We start from the raw sequence: 19,839 nt of genomic DNA, 5'->3' as shown, positions 1-19,839 counted from the left end.
GTGCATCAAATTTAACATTAAAGCAGAAATACGAAGACATTGTAGTTTTCTAATTATATTTAAAAAAACCTTTAGCACAATTAGAATGAGATTCACTCTGTATTATATTTATATATTAAACCGCAATACAATACAACACTTGGTAAAAACTTTACCTCAAATGATGATTTTAATATTTTGGATAACATATACAGACAGTAACAACTCACTGCTAAAATTAAAATTAGTTTAATTGAACCTTAGTTAGTGAACAATTTTCTCAATAATCCATTTCAGCTATTGTTTACTTTTTGCTGCAAATTTCTACAATGTGGGAATGGAAACTATGCTATAGTATGGCATTGTTTTAGTAATATGAAAACTAGTTGCCACTTTTTTCATCTAGAACAATGCTATTGATAAATCTTTGTTTTGAAATGACAACATTGGTTTACTTAATATCCCAAGAACTTGTCACTTAGATTAGAAGACAACTGAATGGATATTTTTGTAAACAAGATTGTGTATATATATTTCAAGCAAAATAAGCCTGTAGTATTGATGGGAAATAACAGATTACAGCTTACATCTTTTGATCATACAGTTCCCCCTCCTTGTTTCGTACTCCTCAGTGCTGAGGGTCGTGACCTCCTAGTGGAGCACATGATTCCGGATTGCAGATTTCCAGCCTGTCCGATCCCTTGCGACTTCTAAGGCATCATGGACCTTCATGGATAGCGATTTGCTAACCTGGTCAGACCATCGTGTTGGACTGCGGCCCCTTCTCTTTCCTTCCACCGAACCTGTGACCATTAGCTTTTCCAGGTTGTCTCCAGTCTTCCTGGTTATGTACAGTTAATAAACTTGCAATAATAGGTACCTCTTAACAGGTAAATTAGGAATTCATATTTTTTCAATTACATTTTTCTTTCAACTAACATAATAATCAACCCAGTGCAATTAGATTAACACTAGCTCCAAAGAAATAAAAAAAATGTGGTCTCCATTTTGGTCTTTGTTGTTGATATCAGTTGTATTTTCATTTACATTAACTAAACTATCAAACAAATCATCAACCATTATGAGTAAAAAGATAACTTGACAGGTATGAATTTGACCAATATTTCAGTTTAGATGGGTATTAAATAGATACCGACAATAACATTAATAATAATTGGTCTGCTTTAATCATTGGTTGAACCTGAAATTACGAATGTATTACTTAATAATTATATGAACTCAACCTATGTAATTGTAGTAAATAAAAACAACTTCGGCTTTCTTAATTTTAGATTTACAGCATGAAACTTAGTCTGCAATGCACCAATGCTAATTTATGTTTCCACAGCAACTGCCCAAACGGAATAGCTATTATAAACTGCAGTCTGGTCTAAATTTAGAGTAGGTACAGTACAGGGCTTTTATTATCACCAACCTAGACGACTATTTGACTAAGGGGAACCAGTACAAGCATGAGCTACGTTATGTTATGTCCGAATACGCGTAGTTATTATAGTCTATGTCCAGATGTCGGCAAACCGTGGTTCGCGCGCCACATGCGGCTCTTAAGTGGTGATTTCTACCAATTTTACCACAAGCTCTTCTTCTAAAGCTAGCCGACCTCTGGATGTCGCACTGGCTTGGCAGAGTAAATTTTCAACAGCCGTCAAGGGGCGATGAGAATAATACGGGGGGCACGCACCCGCTGAGTCACCGATGTCATTGATCATGTTAGATGGACGGCTCCTACCTGCCTACGGCTCCTGGGTAACGAGATCGTGATTAAATCGGACCGGTCATTTAAATATGCGAAACTTAATTTAGATGCTAACGAAGCAGGTATGCCGTTTTGGATTGTCATCGCCAATTGTATATGACTTGTATAAGTGATCACGATTTTCAGAGTTAAACACAGTTTCGCTATGGTCCTTTGTCTTTATACAGTCGGCATAAGAGGTAGCTAAGCCATCCAACTGATCCAAGTGTTTAAAATTCACAATAATTTTCTACGAAATAAAGTCGTGTGGAGAAAAAAACATTTTACGCTTAGCTACTTTTACTGCTGATACGAGTACAGGTTTCGCCCAAATAAGGTTTTTCTCTTAATAGGTATCCGATTTAAACTTATTTTATTTGAATTACCTAATAATAATTAACAACTAGGCTAGAGGACTAGAAAAAACCTCGATTGATCTTGACGTGAATTGGCAACATTTAATCAATTTATAAAACCAAAACAAATGTACCTACGCCTCAAAGTGGGAGTAAGGATTCTATCAATTACTCAAAAATTCGCGCACAGTTTGGTAGTCTATTGTTATTCTTAACTTGACTACTTTGTCGTCAAGTTGGCATCGTATTACATATTCAATATTTAAAGTACGAACGTCCTTGACGACGTTGCGGGCTCATGATAAAACAATTAGCCGTCATCCAATGTTGACGCGGCGCGGGCGCGGCGATGACATCACCGGCCCCCGGCCTGCGGCCCGGGCCGTTCCCATAGGTCGATAAGTCGAGTTTTAGGGACTCGGGACCAGTGTAACGCGACCTGAAGCTCCGTAACAACTCAGTATTGCAGTCCCTCACGGCATAAAGGCAAAGCAAAGCCCAACCATTAGATGTGGGATCACGACTTGATGCGGCTGACGTCTGAACGCAGTAGAACGAAAATGTAGGTACTCTAAAATATGTCTCGTACTCCAAAATATTATTACTGAAAGACACTCAAGCAAAATCCGTAGCACAGTTACACATTAGCACTCCAAAGCCTCATTCAAGTGTCACGTGGTGTACTTACCTACTCAAGTCATAGGACTATGCTCTTCTGAACGCCGTCCCCAAAATTACGCTTTAAATAAAGGCCTACAGGTGTATGCCTGTATGATTTAGCTCTCGTCTCGAGGTAAGCTGTATCACGTCAATGCGTGATAAGCACGACCATAGTAAACTTGCTGCATACAACTTCAGCAGCGATGACGCAGGAGGAAGGATACTTAAATTGACCGTTGTTAGTCCTTGTCTCAATGTAATAAATACAGTTTTTCATCAGTTACCTGTGTTGAAGATGCTACAATGGGCAGTCAATTATATAAGAGAATACACACAGACCGCAAAGTTACAGACCTCAAAGCCCAGTTATACTGGTTAGTTGAGGGTGTTGGGAATATCTGCCCTGCCCGTGTTTGATGACTACGGTCCCCTTCGTGGCAGGAGCATTGCTAATTGCGCCGTTCGTCTTTAGCTAACTACCTATATAACAATATAACAATGAACAATAGGTATTTTTATGAAGTTATTCATTGTCATTTGCATACTGGTGTGGTGCGTAGTACGTTGTTCGTAGTTCTATGTCGTATGCATAACTGCTACGAATTGCCATATATTTGAAATAGCTCTCGTCTGCTTCTCCTGTTTTTTTTTTCAAGTCCTGTCGCCTGTTTATTGATTACCAATTGAACGTAGGTACAGCATGGGTACAGCATAACATTTGCCTAACGAAAGGTTTAAAATACCATATTCTAACCTTATCACGTCGAAATAAGGTTTATAATAATGGCCAATTAAAATTGCTCTTTGTCTTAGCCATTAATGCAAGCCTAATTCATGCATGAGGGAACTACGCTATTAGTCATTTGGGCATGCCTTTTTCGGGCTTTTGTCATTCCGCCCAAATTCCGCCCCTACGTCCCCATAGTCCCGTTTGTGAACGAACAGGAATAGGTAGGGCGCTCTTTTAGGCTAATATTATGCTCTTTTTAATATTCAAACGAGCGTACCCCGTACGGACGGGCGTTTGCAATTTTAAAGTTGCAGTTGCAACACATCTGTGCTGACGTTCGTAAATAAATAGTCATATGATTCACTGTGTTGACAGTTCAAATGACAAATGTGAACACACTGCAACATCAAAAGCTAAAACTAACCAAAACAAAATGCGTATTCAGCTGTCCCTACCTTGAAATGCGCTTTAACGCAGATAATGTATGAAATTCGCCATAAATGACATCATTATACGTAATATAACAGATATATAGAATATTCAGTTCTGCTTTGCCCTACGCCTACTTCCTATAAACTAACTTGAACTAGATGCTTTTCCACTAAAGCTTACCGCAACGCAACATTTCCAAGTGCGACGATTATTAAACGCTTTCCCGCGCTAAGCGAGTGATGCCTCGGATCGCCCCTCATACTCACTTGATGGGAAGCGGGTCACGGCCTGCCACTTCGCTTCAACTGGTCGACATTTTTACTAACGCTCAATATATAACGATTTAGTCATCGCGAGCATCTAATTAGATTATGTTTTTGTAAACAAAATCGGGCTCGATTCAAGCGAAGAAAAAGAGAGTAATTATTTTTTCACCACACCAGCTCGGAAAGGCTTACTTTGCACTTCAAAAACGGATAGCAAAGTTATCAGTAATTCACATGTGTGAGGCGAAGTAATCAAATGCAAATTTTTCGTTGTTTTCTTATGTTTGCTGGTAGAATTGACTTTTAAATGATGATTTTGGATGATAAATATTTAATAACATTCATTTGAATTTGATTTGGTTTGATTTTGTTTGATATTTTACATTTAATATTTGCTTCGGGTTGGTGTGGTGAAAAATGATTTTGTGTTTCACTCGGGGGCAAATTTTGTTTAACCCTCGTGCTTTGAAACCCTCGCAACGCTCTAGATTCCATTTTTCGAATCTATCTCTCAATTTTGGAATCTTTCGCTTGCTCGGGTATCAATATTAGCACGAACGGTTAAACAACAACTTTGCCCCCTTGTAAAACACATAACTATTGTTGTACCTTATGTGGCTACCTCTAAAAACCTACAAATGTAACGATGCATGGGTGATTACCACTTTCTGATAGAAAAAAGTCTTGGTTACGAAGGAGTTATTTACGTCTAAAATGAACGGAGGCTTAAACTTTGTAGAGCTATCAGCTATCAGAGGGGAACCTAAGCAAAATCGGGGTACTGTGCAAATCAGAGTAACGTATGAGTCGCGTAATCTTATGAAGGTTAACGCTAAAACCGTATAAGGCGTTATGGCTCTTTCACAATCAACTAACTTGAGATAGATGAGGTAAATAAAATGATCGCGGCAGAATAATTTGCCACATTTATGCAACATTTCGCGCGTTGGAAAGAATTGCAGCAATACCCGGCAATAGTTTCCATTCTTGACTGGGAGCGCTGTGTCGCGAACATGCGAACTGGCTAATAGTTGCCAGCGTCATGGAGTAGATGGCGCTCGCAGTCATGTTTAAGTTAAATAACCGCTTCTAGGTTATTGTGATTTTTTAGGAAAAGACAAGAGGGTAGACGCCGAACGATAGTAAGAAAGGGAGGTTATGTGCGAACAGATCTACGGTGGGAGAATTTTGCTTTGGGGATCAATTCAACGGCTTTCTTATCGTGTTATTAGATTAATGATGTGTCCCAAGTAAATTGTGACTAACGTATATCAGTATTCAGAGTGAACAGTGATCCGAGGGAATTGTTGATGGCTAATATGAACTTATGGTAAACTTAGTGTGAGGAATGGGGTCGCTATAAGGGGAGGTTTGGAGGCGACTATGAGGTTCAAGAAACAAGGTGGATAATCAGGTGAAACTTATTTTATATGCAGGTAATAAAGTAGGACACCAGCAATGAGTGAATCGTCATCTCACTAACGTCCAGGCCTCATATAGGTATGTAGTATGATTACATATTGCTAACCAGTATCAGTAAAGGCATCATCTCATTCGATAGGTTAACAAGTATGGTGAGCTTGACGACATGGTGGAGATGCTGGGATTTTATGCACATGCACTGTAATCATCATCAAAAGTAACATATGAAAAGTCAATTTATATATGCACGTACAACTAAAGAGTTACATTTTTTGGTTTGTTCAGTTCAATTTAATGTTTTATTTCAGGCATGAAATGAAGCCCATATTTATGTAATCCTATTCTTGCAAAAAGGCGTTAAGCAGGCGAATATTTTACTGGTTCACCGGAGCACATATGCAATTAAGTGCCTACATTTTATTAAACATTCTTGCTCTTTGATATACAAGAGATTGCAAATGTCAGTAAATATATATATAGTTTATAAAAAATAGGTACCTATTTAAATACAAAAATTTCCTTGGTAAATTATATAAATACAAAATTGTTTCAAAAAATTCTACTTGGAATACAAAATACTAAAAAGCTCGCTTTAATCTTTGAAAGCAGTGTGTTAATCAATCAGTCCTATAGAGTGCAAATTTGGAGTTGATTCCTCATGTTAAGCAGTAGAATGGAATTTCAAGTGATGGTTTTGAATGATAAAAATATTTGAAAGCATATGTTATATATTTAACGTCTTACAGCCAGTATTTGTCACTGGTTGATGTGATAAAAATGTTTGTGTCACCAGGGCAGCAAAGTTTGTTTTTAACCCACGTGCCTTGAAACCCTCGCAACGCTCAGGATTCCAACATTTCTATGTTATAAGAATGAGAGAGTGGCTAAGATTGTCACATCAGAAAAGATAGCACAATATTGGTATGTTTACTATAAATTCTATCAGAGAGGTGTTTATAATCAGTTTTTAAACACTAACTTGGTAAGACTACCTTCAACAAGAGCCATGGAACTGCTTAAGTCTCAGATTACGTTGAAACCAATCATTACGTACATTTTTCATTAAACATGTCTAAAAACGTGGGTGACGAAACGGACATTCAACTCAAGTTTTAACGCCCTAAGCAGTAGAAATTTACACTTATCAGCAATAATCCTGAACTGAAATATATATATGTCATGTATCAAAGAAAAGGTGAAGAAGCCCTCCAATGGCAATATTTGATAAAAGTAACTAGATTTTTTCTCAAAGGTGTGAATAATCTTATTGTTCTCTTAAATATCATATGATTGGTACCGTTACCGTACCTGCTCATGCCTAACAAGTTTAAGTTGAACAGGAGGTTTATATATAATCTATATTTGGGTATATGTTATGATTATGTTCACAAGAACATGGTTTCATTTTGATATTTATTATGTTTGATGATGTAGTTGACAAGTTGCTTTACTTGTTTAGTTTTAGTTACCTGACCAATCTTTGATAAAATCATGCACTAATAAAAATTTACGACATTTTGAAAAATAACAGTCTTGAACGATTCACGGTTAAGGGAAAGGTAATCACGGTCTATATAAATATATTTTGAATTAAAATTTGCTGGTCGATTTGTGAACCAGAATGGATCCTTTCAAACAGCGACTTCATCACCTGAGCTAGAAGATTCAAATTATGCAGTTGATCAACAATTTAACATTACTAATTACATCTGTTTTTAAATTGGGTTCTTAAGTGACGATTATGACCTTTTTCGTAATTTAATTCAATGTAAGACATAAATGAAATCGCATAAATGATTAGATCTGTTAAAATAATTATATGCGAATTTTTGGCATCCATGCCTTTGCAATTTTGTTTGTAACGTTGCATGAGTTAAGATCTTAATATTAAAATAATAAGAATCATAATCTCACATTCATTGTTCTGTGTGGCCGAATAGTTTTAGTACCAAATTGAAAGTTTATTTTTAATGCGGGTAGTTGATATTACTTATGGCTTACCAACTGTTGTTGCTTACAAACCAGTTTAGGTCTGACCTCCGATTTTGTATATATTCTATTACATCGGTATTTAGTTAAATTGGTGGTAAACAATATTTTGTGATTATGAAGTTCCACGCCAAGTTAATTCCTACTGGATTGCATGCTTTTCTAGAAGATGCATTGCTTGCAGAATACCCGCTTCATCACAAATTACTAGCTCAGCCATGATTAAACTAGTCGTGAGCGCAAGTGTGGTGAAATGACAACAATTTATACTGCGTATCTTTTCATGAAGCGAATGTATCATGTTTAACGTATTAGCCTTATACTTATATGATCAATATTTTTACAACAACACAATATTCTTTATTGCTCACCAATATGTAAAGGAACTTAACACATATCACTTATACTATGGTGCACAACGGGCGGTCTTATCGCTAAAAAATTGATATCTTCCAGACAAACAAACCAGGCTATTATAATGGTATGTTTTGCGGATCCATATTTTCACTGAGCTTTAATCAGAACCATTCAGTTTAATTAAAAACTCGAATTTAACACTCACCTCGTTTGAAGGACTAGAACCACTCATATCATAAGAGATGTTAATATGGAATTTCTTGCCTCATCGTTGTTTGTTGTTACAATCGTAAGGAATTGTAACGGATTGGTTTCTTGGAAGTCGGTACAATTTAGTTGTAATGTGCCTGAATGAAAATGCAGGAGGCAATTGAAATCAGATTACAATTTGACGTCATATGTACAATGTAGGTACATACTACTCAAACTCAAAGGACCAGGAACATCATTGGAACTCAATCAGAATCACTCAGCCATTCCAATGGTACCAGCAAACGGCCAAAAATGGGGCTCGCTAGATTTAACAATAGTAACATACTCAATTGGCATGCATGTAATTTCTGTTCTGAAAGAATAAACGGGTAAAATGATTAGAAAAATAAAAACTGCAGTAATTTTTGGCACAAATATATATAATAAATCAGAATGAACTACAAGAAAAGGTGACTTGACTCGAAATAAGTGCCTGATTTGACAAGTCTGTTAAATATCCTTAGCTTAGCTTAAGAAAATATAAAAAAGAATGTGGTTCTCTTGAGTTGTAGATAGGTTCTTTCTTTTACATGTTGATTTGTGATTAAATGAGAATAGCGTAATTCTTCCTTGGCTGGGGGGGGCTGCCGGACATGAAGTAGATACACGAAGAGATGGATATGTCAGCAGTAGGTTTAATGAATAAGCAAGTATATTAAAATACTTCACATAGTAGATTACTGCCAGTAGTAATAAGTGAAGAGAAGTGGAAACTTAGGTTACATATACACGTCACGTTCGGATAAGACGGTCGCTTTTGTCTGTGTAATAACTATGGTTCGATCGCGCGGTCGCCGCGGTGTTTAATAAAGTTACAGTTGTTTAATTACGCAAATTATGCTGGTCATCATGTATACGTCTGCTGTAGTAGAAGTTCTGACCCTTGAAGTAGTGAAACAAGTTATTAACGATATCATAAGAGCAAAGCAGCATAAAACATCAGAACATCACAGATGGTAGTCATAGATAAAATATAGCGAGAATTGAGTTCTCACTGTCTAACAACACCGATGTTCGATATCAAATCGGTGTTGCCACGTTGTAATTAAGGACTGCTCGGAGCAATTTGGAACCGAACTCGCGAGATTGTGGGAAATACACATAGACATAGGACATAGATATAGGTTAGATAGAGAGATAAGTAACGGACCAGAGATGACAAATCGCAGCCGTGATCCTACTCAGCTCAGCTCAGACACCGATAAACGCTCAGTCGCTCACACCAATCTCAGGATACTGCTTTCATTCTCAAATCAGAGATCAGTTAGTTAAGCTCAGATCAGTCCCAAGATCATATTATTAATCAACTCAGCACAAACCTTGATGAATGCTCAGACCAATCTCAGGATCAAATTATTAATCAGCTCAGCACAAACATTGATGAATGCTCAGACCAGTCTCAGGATCCTGTTCTTTATCAGCTCAGCACAAATACAGATGAACAATCAGATCAGTCTCAGAAACGGTGTGCCTCAGCACATTTCTACAACATCATCAGAAATGGTACGAAATCTCAGGTCATGCCGATTCACAGCGCAAAAGCCGAGAGAGGCATTCAGAGGATGAACAGCTCAAATACATTATTATTCACATTAGTGTTCTTATCATCTAATTGTTGATTTATTTACATGTTTGCCTATGGACATCTAATTTCAATTAAAAGAGTAGCTTTTTCCTGCGGGGCGGGAGTGTCGCGAACATGCGAACTGGCTAATAGTTGCCAGCGTCATGGAGTAGATGGCGCTCGCAGTCATGTTTAAGTTAAATAACCGCTTCTAGGTTATTGTGATTTTTTAGGAAAAGACAAGAGGGTAGACGCCGAACGATAGTAAGAAAGGGAGGTTATGTGCGAACAGATCTACGGTGGGAGAATTTTGCTTTGGGGATCAATTCAACGGCTTTCTTATCGTGTTATTAGATTAATGATGTGCCTCAAGTAAATTGTGACTAACGTATATCAGTATTCAGAGTGAACAGTGATCCGAGGGAATTGTTGATGGCTAATATGAACTTATGGTAAACTTAGTGTGAGGAATGGGGTCGCTATAAGGGGAGGTTTGGAGGCGACTATGAGGTTCAAGAAACAAGGTGGATAATCAGGTGAAACTTATTTTATATGCAGGTAATAAAGTAGGACACCAGCAATGAGTGAATCGTCATCTCACTAACGTCCAGGCCTCATATAGGTATGTAGTATGATTACATATTGCTAACCAGTATCAGTAAAGGCATCATCTCATTCGATAGGTTAACAAGTATGGTGAGCTTGACGACACGCTGTGCTAATTGTAACAAAACATTATTTGACATAGAGATTTTTCTAGCACGAACGAGGCAACGCTAGTGATTACCTTCCGATATTTTGATTGATACCTATCTTATAAGTTTCATATACAAAGGCGATAAATGAACAAGAATAAACTAAATATCGGAAGGAAGTCACTAGCATTGCATCGTTCGTGCTAGAAAAAATCTCTATGTCTAAACATTATACATATGTCAACTGAGAGAAGAATCTAGTTTTCGACCTTGAAAATCTTTGGAACTATGTGTGCAATCGAAGATCACACGTAACGGTGTTCAAATACGGCGTATTCCTAGTTGTCCCCGCCGGGCACAGATGGGAATAGGTGCATTCATATGAATCATTCTCATCCATTCCCGCCTCATGTATGGCGGCAGTAACGTGGGACGGGGACAAATGGGAATACACCCCAAATACTAAGACAAAAAGTTATCGTCATACAAGTATACGTAGGTATTCGGTACGGGTGGAACCTTCGTCAGCGGACTGGCACTGAACACTGATTCTGTCCAATTTGGCAATTTAGCACAGACTTATTTTCGATGACTCAAATTTTACGTCCATATGCGTCCACGACCAATTACGTCATATAATACAGGACAAGAAGGCAACACCCCCTTATTTATAAAACTTTACGGGCCTGATTTAGTTAAATTGTTTTATCCCTTTCTTACAAATCATCATCATTGGCCTTATCGTCTATATGCAGACGATGTATGGTGTAACAGAGAGACCCCGTTTTTGATGGCTAAAAAGACCGATGGGAGACACATACATAATTTAAATGACAGATAGATAAATACAAAGTTTTTATTTGAACTAACTTTTACTCCGTTCCTATAACTATTCGGCAAAATCCTGTAAGCGGTTCACTATTGAGTTAACCGTTAAAAAGCTTGAATTTCTTGTTCCGTATTAATCCATGTCATTCAGAAAATCTGTATTGAACAAATCCAAAGTTTATTGAACAAATATTGTACAAACCTAAGGCATTTTAGATTTTTAAAAGTTATGAAGCAATACAGCGTTAATTTTGCATATAATAGTTTTAACACGTTATTAATAAGTCAATAAGACAATTATCCGGAAACAATCAGTTCGGCAAAGTCGAAAGTGGTGCGTATATGTGTTTTTAGAATGCATTCGTCACGGGGCCCTGCGTCGGCGCTGCTGTACCTCTCACGCTCCAGTTATCGCCAAATGTACCTAACCTACCATTAATTATAGTAATTGTGTGCAAACTGACGTTCAGTGCGCACACGACATGTTTAAGTTTTGCTACACAGCGCATTACCCTTTATATACCAAAACTGAGGGACATATATTTCCCGCATACGGCACTGCAACTTCAAATTTGTGTTATAAATTCAATTAGTGAGATTCGATTATTATTTTTGTCAACTCAGGTTGTGATTAAAGGGTCCATATTTCCTCAAATTGCCTTGAGTACGAGGAAAACGCTATTTTCAGACAATTTTTACATGTTTGTTTCGTTACACGCAACAGTCATTGTTAGCTGTTATTTCTATGTATGACTGTGAATAATACGACAAGCAATCAGACTGCGAAAGTTCAGAAATTCTGCAACAGTTTAGAAGTAAGATATAAGCTGTTAATATTATTTATGTAATTCAGTATGCTCCAGAGGCGTAGCTAGAAGCTAGAGTCATACGTCCTGATGCCAATGCCTTAATACCAGGTCTCCAGAAAGTTGACCCCGTCAATGTTGGAGCAACGCAGGGCCTCGATGGGTAGCATACTTGTAGAAGCTCTATATGTTAAGCAGTAGGCAATCAAGAAAATGTTGATGAAAAAATATTTAAATCTTAGTGTCAATTGCCTGGTCCATACATTCCCCTTTGTTCCTTTTCCAACAGTAGTGATTTCTCTTACAAGTCCTGATCGCAAGCACGTGGCGCGTGCAGGCGTGCACTCGTGTCGATTTACACACTTTACTCTGCAGTGTTTCCTGCGCACTTCGCCCGATCGGCTTGCGGTAACTCGACACCCAGGAAACTGTCTCACTTCCATATCTACATGTACACCTAATGAACCAACCTTTGTGTTCGAATGTTACAATTTGATCCTGCAAGCGTGAACCGGTAATGATGCTCCAGTGAAGTCTAGTGTATCCTACACTCAATGGGTATCATCGCATAGGGTGCCCACGCAATATAATTATATTCTGCGTCGGTCCATTTTAATCCTTAACGAAGACCAAGGGCCCTTTATTTGTTTGTGACTTTTGCTTGTCACCCGACGATTTGTTTGTTTACGAGTCTATTTGTAACAATTCTGTCAGTGGCTCTGAAACGGATGAACATATATTTTGATTTAGTTTGTATGTGTGATTTAATTAGTGTTCTTTTATTTGCTATGAATGCTATGATTAAAGGAAATCCTTTCAGCCATTGGCAGATAATCAGATCTTTTTGTCTTGTACAATGCACATATTATTCAACATGTAATCTGGCAATTTGATTTAGAATTTTATTCATGCATACCTTTAGGTAATACCCAATTTATTATGTAAATAAATTAAGTAAGTCCTCCAGTGAAACACGATTATACTTAACTCAACTTTAACAATTTAACAAGGTTTCCTTATGATTACGGACTTGATGCATTATATTATTAGGTATGCATTTGTTCCGAACGTGTAGGTATTAAAGGAGTTACACGTGACAGACGACATATTGGAACGACATTAAATTAGTCGTTAAGTATGCAACGTGGAACTTCACAACCTTCAAGATTCGATTACGCAGTTGAGACAAACGACATGGATGTAGACGATCGTTTGTAATGTCTTTGCTAATAGGGAAAATCGTCGGTCCGTGATCGCAACCTCCCGCCCACTGACAGTTTACGATCGGCGGGCGCGTTGTCAGCACGCCGCCGCCGCCGCATGAGCCTCGGTGCCTCGCGTGCTGCGCGCCAATGTTGTCATCGCCTCGCGGACGCGAACGTCACGCCATAAATAAACAAAGTACATCGCCAGTGACTCACGAATACGGACAAGTGTGTAAACAATTTAGCGTTCTCATTACAGGTGCTTTCATACACACATAAGTTGAAATTCAGTGATAATATACCATTAATGGATGTCTGACGCTTATTTTGAGGTATGTACAACATGGTGGAATTATAATGAGACCATTACACTGAGGAATGTTGTTGCACAAACGACCACAGCAATGTTTTACCCAAGTCTGCACAAAATTTCAAATGCAGTTAAAATCAAATCTCTGAAGTGGTTTTAAATTTAACCACAGTCATTAAGACGTTAAAAATTTACTCGATTTTTGATTGATTGTGTAAATTAGATCATAACCTAAGTACTCGTAGGTGAAAAATGTTACTTTTATAATACAACATAAACTTCCGTAAACCAGTCCCGAAATAATCCACCAGGCTAGCATTCTTTGCGCGGCTTCAATCTTCTTAAGGCTCGAGGATTTAGAAATTAATCTCATGAGCTGCCAGTGTCATACAGTAATCCCGAAGATTAAACTTTTGTGTTACGTTTTTCTCACAATTGTCGAGTTAGACAACACTTGAGGAATCATAGGTCGTGGGCGTAAGTAACCTTGGAGAATACGACTGAACGGATCTTGAACTTCGCATTGCTTTGAAGTGTCAATTCTTACAATACAAACAATAATCATGCTGTGCTTGGAATGTTCTTTTTTTCGGGTTGGGTTAATTTACGGTCTAGTCTTCTCTCTTCTCTCGTCTTCTAAAATATGCTTCCTGATTTCAATATGTTTAAGTAGTTAAGGTGACCATATTGCATAATATGTTACATTTAAAGAAATTCAACCTAGCACCATATGTGCTCCTCGCAGTCCATTGACGACGTAGCTTAGTAGTAGTATTGTTGGATGTAAAACAAGTACCTTGGTTTTAACATGTGTTATAAATAAGTTTTACATAATGTTAGTAAATGAAGTTAGCATATTTACCTGTCCAATAAGTATTGACATTCTCACTTCACTTAGGTATGTCAAATCGTTTTAAAATTTACACTGGATAACCAAGGCTAGCTTAAACTACCAATGACACTTAAAGCCTTGCTCCGACAGGAAAATGATCGGTACGGTAAAAACACCAATTAAACTAATAGCTTTTTCCTGACTCACTGCACATTTCCTTCCAGGTTAGACCTAGCTCTTAAGTTATTTTAAACCTCGTATAAATATCATTGGTCATGTTCATGTCGCTTGTCGCCACCAGCCTGCCGTCTGCGGGTATTTTAAGCGAGGGGTTGCAGGCGTTATGATTTATCGCCATGCCAAAACTGTATTAATGATCTTTCGCCATGAAAACGCCATTCGCTCCCCATTTCGGAAGTTTTATTACTGCCTGAATGCCACTTGCCGATTGACCATTAGAGGGAGTGTTCATGTAACGGAATATTCCAAGAACGATTGATTATAATTTAGAAAACGCGATTTGTGTTATAATTGCGTGGAACTTAACTCCATGCCTGTTTGTTTATTCAAGTGGCGCGATATCTATAAAATTGTTATTTTCCTTTGAATCGGCCTTCTTGGGGGAAGGAAGTAATTTCTATTAGCTAAGGCCATATTGTATTATCCCTGTGGTTGTTTCGCGGTGAAACCAATTTAAAGGGGGAGAAGCTTCGACAATCTTGTTACTAGATTTTGCCACTTTATACTTGCTTGTACTAAATTATTGGATTCTCTTTACGTTTAAGTATCTTATCTTTTGGAATAATCTTGAGTGCAGAATACCTGCATTTCTTTGTCTAAACTAAACCTCTTCGGAACTCGAAACGACATCACTACACCTTATAAAACAAAGTCCCCCGCCGCGTCTGTCTGTTTGTATGTTCGCGATAAACTCTAAAACTACTGAATGTATTTTCATTCGGATTTGACCTATCAATAGAGCGAATAGAGCGATTCTTGAGGAAGCCGGGCCGGGTCGCTAGTAATTTTTTAAACCACAAAAGCATACGCAAGGTAACATAACAAGTGAAATTCCGGTACGACCGCAAGTACAAGTACATTATTTAGATATTTATGATCTAAATAAATACAAACTGCACCATAGCAAGCAGTTTAACCGGTGCATTCCTTTACGAGCACGTTCGGCAATAATCATGTGGTTTTCATGATTTACCGTTTGCATGTTGAAGTGCACGAAATCATCATCTCGGGTTCCAACGTCTTTGCTGTCACGTTAAACCAATCATTTCCATACGTATTACCATTTTCTATTTGTTTCTAAGATTTCATTAAGGGAATTACACAAAAGTTTTGTTATTAAAATAATTAAAGTTAAAACAAACTTACATATCAGGGAAGCGGCAGCATTTTCGCTCCCATATATCGCGCATAGGGAATGCAATCCCGATCTCGCAATTTCGAGATCTCGCGAGATCTCGCACGAATTTTCGAGATTCAATCTCGTTGACAGGAAATCTCGATTTTAGCAATCTCGGTCGAGATCTCGATTAATATTTTCGAGATCTCGAACGAGATTGAAAGATTGATCCATGTGAATTACATTGTTTTGAGTAATCTTTTTGACCTTAGATTCATGTTGTTCAGGCGGTGCTATTGTGTGCGGCCGGCTTTAGCTGACGATAAAAGCACTGTTCGGCGCTCTGTGCGGAAAAATCGGACGAACTTATCGTATCTAGTCACAATTATTTATGATTTTTGCTCACTTACCCTACATTTTTTTGTAAGTTGCTGAGTGCTTGTCAAAAATATCAATTGAGCATGTTACTCTGCTTACATTTTTGTATAATTAAAAATAATTATTACCACTTATTCATAATTAGATGCAAATCAGAGTTAAGTACGTATATATTTTTTCTTATTTTTACAAAAAGTATTTTTCTTATTAAATTTTGATTGATTTGTTGTTTTTATCTTCAAAATAAAACATGACGTACTCTAAATAAGTGGTAATATACGGAATTCTTAGAAATATTTGCTCATAATAACACATTTTTAATTACTTTGCCAAATCTCGATCTCGTCGAGATTAATCTCGATCTCGAAAGTGTGACCGCCGAGATCTCGAAATACCCTATCTCGATTCAAATTTTTCGTGCGAGATCTCGAATCGCCAATCTTGGTGCGAGATTGCATTCCCTAAATTCGCGCAGCATCGTAGATTTAAAAATCCATCTCTTCTTCGTCAGTCGGGTAACAACTTATAAAGCTTTGTTTTATGACTAAATAAAAAATGAAGGAATTACTCCTTCGATGTCCTTTAAAAAGAATAAGTATTAAAAATATTTAGACCAGGGTTGACCAAACAGGTAAAAGGCAGAAATCTACTTCAATTGTAAAATACAATAAATACTATGTGACTGGTATAATGGAATAAGTCTATTATTTGTCATCATCATTTCAGCCTATATACGTCCCACTGCTGGGCACAGGCCTCCTCTCATGCGCGAGAGGGCTTGGGCTATAGTCCCCACGCTAGCCCAATGCGGATTGGGGACTTCACATACACCTTTGAATTCCTTCGCAGATGTATGCAGGTTTCCTCACGATGTTTTCCTTCACCGAAAAGCTAGTGGTAAATATCAAATGATATTTCGTACATAAGTTCCGAAAAACTTATTGGTACGAGCCAGGATTTGAACCCGCGACCTCCGGATTGAAAGTCGGACGTCATATCCACTCGGCCACCACCGCTCTATTATTTGTATTTAGCTATTATAATATTGATGTCTCATACGTAAAATATTTTCTTTTTTTTGTCAGTTCCGGTTAATCAAGGGTACAGAAATAAAATAATTTGTAAACAGACGGATAAAGTAAACAGTCTGGGATGTATAGACCGGCGACGGTATCACTTCCTACATTTTATTTAAAGGCGGGTCAACGACCTTTGAGTCTGGTCTACTAATGTCCAGCGAACATCTCATTAAGTACACGGAGTTTTGATTCAATCCTTATATGGTTACGTAATACGTACCTGCCATTTAAAACTCACACCAAGTAGCTAGTCTCTTGAAGCTATGTGGGCAACTGGCATAATATAAAATAAAGTCTATTACTAATAGCGAATGACATTTATTTTTTGCTGCAGCGACTACCAAAGCTACATAGTTGTAATGCTTGTAATTGTAACTAGTGAAACTGAAAACCAATAAAAAAAAATTGTGTGAAATTTCCTGAATCGTTGGTTTTCATTGGCCTCGGGCTCAGGACAGAAGTGCTTCATATATAAATTTAAGAACCTGCACGCTTTTGCATAGGCTTGTTTAACGAAAATCGCTCTCTCTTATTGCGCGACTCCATTGGAGCACTTTTAACTAATCCAATTAGTGCATGCATCTTGTTTCAAACTGTCCCCTCTTTCTCTCCACTTAACCATGTCCCTGGCCAGAATCTGTCACTCCTTATAAATCTGAATCAAAAGGTGGTTCAGATTGTATTTTTGCCCTTTGTCTCTGACCCTTATCTTCTAAGGTTATTTTATTTTTATGTATAGTAGTAATAGGTTTATTCTTTCTTCCATCAATCCTGATAATAAGTGAAAAACATTAACACTTTACGTTTGAGTAACTTTACGTACTTATTGGCAAAAGTACCCAGCTACGACAAGCTCGCAGATTTCTGGCCAAACAGCATTTAAACTTGTCACAAGCCCGAGTGTTTACATCAAGAGTCAAGACCGGTTTGCGAGTAGATTACGAGTAGAGAGGGTTACGTTACGTGAGAGCCGAATGATTCGATACTACAGTCAATGGGGGCTTGGCGAAAGTGTTTGGACTGATTTGCATTATCTGCTGGAGTGGATTGCATGGCGCTGTGGCGCGACGCGACGCCGATACGGAAGTTATTAATTAACATTGTGATTATTAATATTAATGGGTATAACTATTATTTATGTTCAAGCCGTACAGTTAGCATAAATAGTAGCAGATGCGACTCTGCGCCAAAAGGGTCTAGCATTCTCCAATAGCTCTACAAAAATCGATATATCTAATCTACATTCACAAGTGTAGAGCAATTAAGAGTGCGGGTAATACTTTTGAATTTGATTATTTCGAACTGTAAATGTATGTCTGTTTGTAAAAGTATACTTTTGGCGCGTTGTTTTATCCGCTCCTATTGATGGTAACTGTATCAAGATAATGTTAAATAGAGTGAATACATAAGCAAGTAAACAAAAACTATAGGTTCTAATTCTACATGTTTATTCCGTTGAAGTCGGGAAAAGCCTGTGTTCGTATTTTTTACTACTTATTCTTCCTTGTACATCTTAATTCATGATTCATTGCTTCATTGTGTTGTGAGATAGTATCTAAATCTATGATGTAATCGCTTATCATCGTTAACTGCACAAAGAATGACGCGACGGTATCCGGGGTTTCCTTGCCTAATACCTATCTACCTATATATGTATATCTAACAGGAAAACCTTACTAAGACCATTTTCCCTATCTTTGTCTTATCCTCTAAGGCCCAAGGTCCTAACTATAGTACTGATTCAGTTCAATGAAATTTAAATCATATTTGATTGGAACAGAGTTGCTTTTGCTTTGCTTCGTTCAGTTTTTAAACAACGCAAAATCAACTCTATTTCCTACACTAAAGGTTCAAATTTCTACTGCAAATTTTGCATTTTTCATTTGTATGGCTGGGCCTTAGGACAGAACTGGAACCAACATATTTTTTACTCTTGCATGCCATTTACAAAGGGTGTTTTTGTTCGATTACAATGACTTCAAGAAAACATTGCTTGAGTTTAATATGAATAGGTACAGGCACCTGCAATAATATGTTACTCTTCGAAAGCCGTAAAAATATGTCACTCTCTTATGGCTCTACAAATAAGATCGTGTTAGATATTTTTGCGGCCTTCGTTGTGTAACATATTATTGCAGGTGACTGTACAATATTTTTTCTAATACGTTGCACATTTATTTTTAATTGATTTATTCTGATAAGGCCTTTTCAATGTAAATTTGTTCTCAATCTTGATTCTTGTCAAATCATGTTTGGCAAGTTAAGGTAGTTGTTTAAAAAAAATGTTTTTGATTATATTTAGAAATATTATATGTGCTATTTTGTTCTTAGGGTTCCGTAGTCAGCATAGAACTCTTTTAAGGTTCCGTCACACAGGCGTGTTTTCCGGGCGGGGCGTAAGCGGATCGTGAGCGTTTTTAGGGTTCCGTACCCAAAGGGTAAAACGGGACCCTATTACTAAGACTTCGCTGTCCGTCCGTCCGTCCGTCCGTCCGTCCGTCCGTCCGTCCGTCCGTCCGTCCGTCCGTCCGTCCGTCTGCCTGTCACCAGGCTGTATCTCACGAACCGTGATAGCTAGACAGTTGA

At 37.7% G+C, this 19,839-nt stretch overlaps 1 protein-coding gene across 5 annotated transcripts in view; it reads left to right on the top strand.

Annotated features, from left to right (window-relative positions):
• LOC134798841 (tyrosine-protein kinase CSK) overlaps positions 1 to 19,839 on the top strand; it is a 48,049-nt gene that overhangs the window by 1,749 nt on the left and 26,461 nt on the right. For 2 of the 5 annotated variants that reach the window (XM_063771230.1, XM_063771227.1), the window contains exon 1: positions 13,350 to 13,629. The exons of the other annotated variants lie outside the window; for them this stretch is intronic. The gene's annotated coding sequence lies outside the window, so the exon portion shown is untranslated. Of the gene's footprint in view, positions 1 to 13,349; positions 13,630 to 19,839 lie in introns of those variants that run through there. 5 annotated transcript variants of the gene reach the window in all.

The sequence above is a fragment of the Cydia splendana genome, chromosome 17, assembly GCF_910591565.1.
Source record: "Cydia splendana chromosome 17, ilCydSple1.2, whole genome shotgun sequence".
In the NCBI taxonomy this organism is placed as follows: domain Eukaryota; kingdom Metazoa; phylum Arthropoda; class Insecta; order Lepidoptera; family Tortricidae; genus Cydia; species Cydia splendana.
The sequence above is the reverse complement of the archived record's forward strand: the minus strand, read 5'-3'. Positions and strand labels throughout refer to the sequence as shown.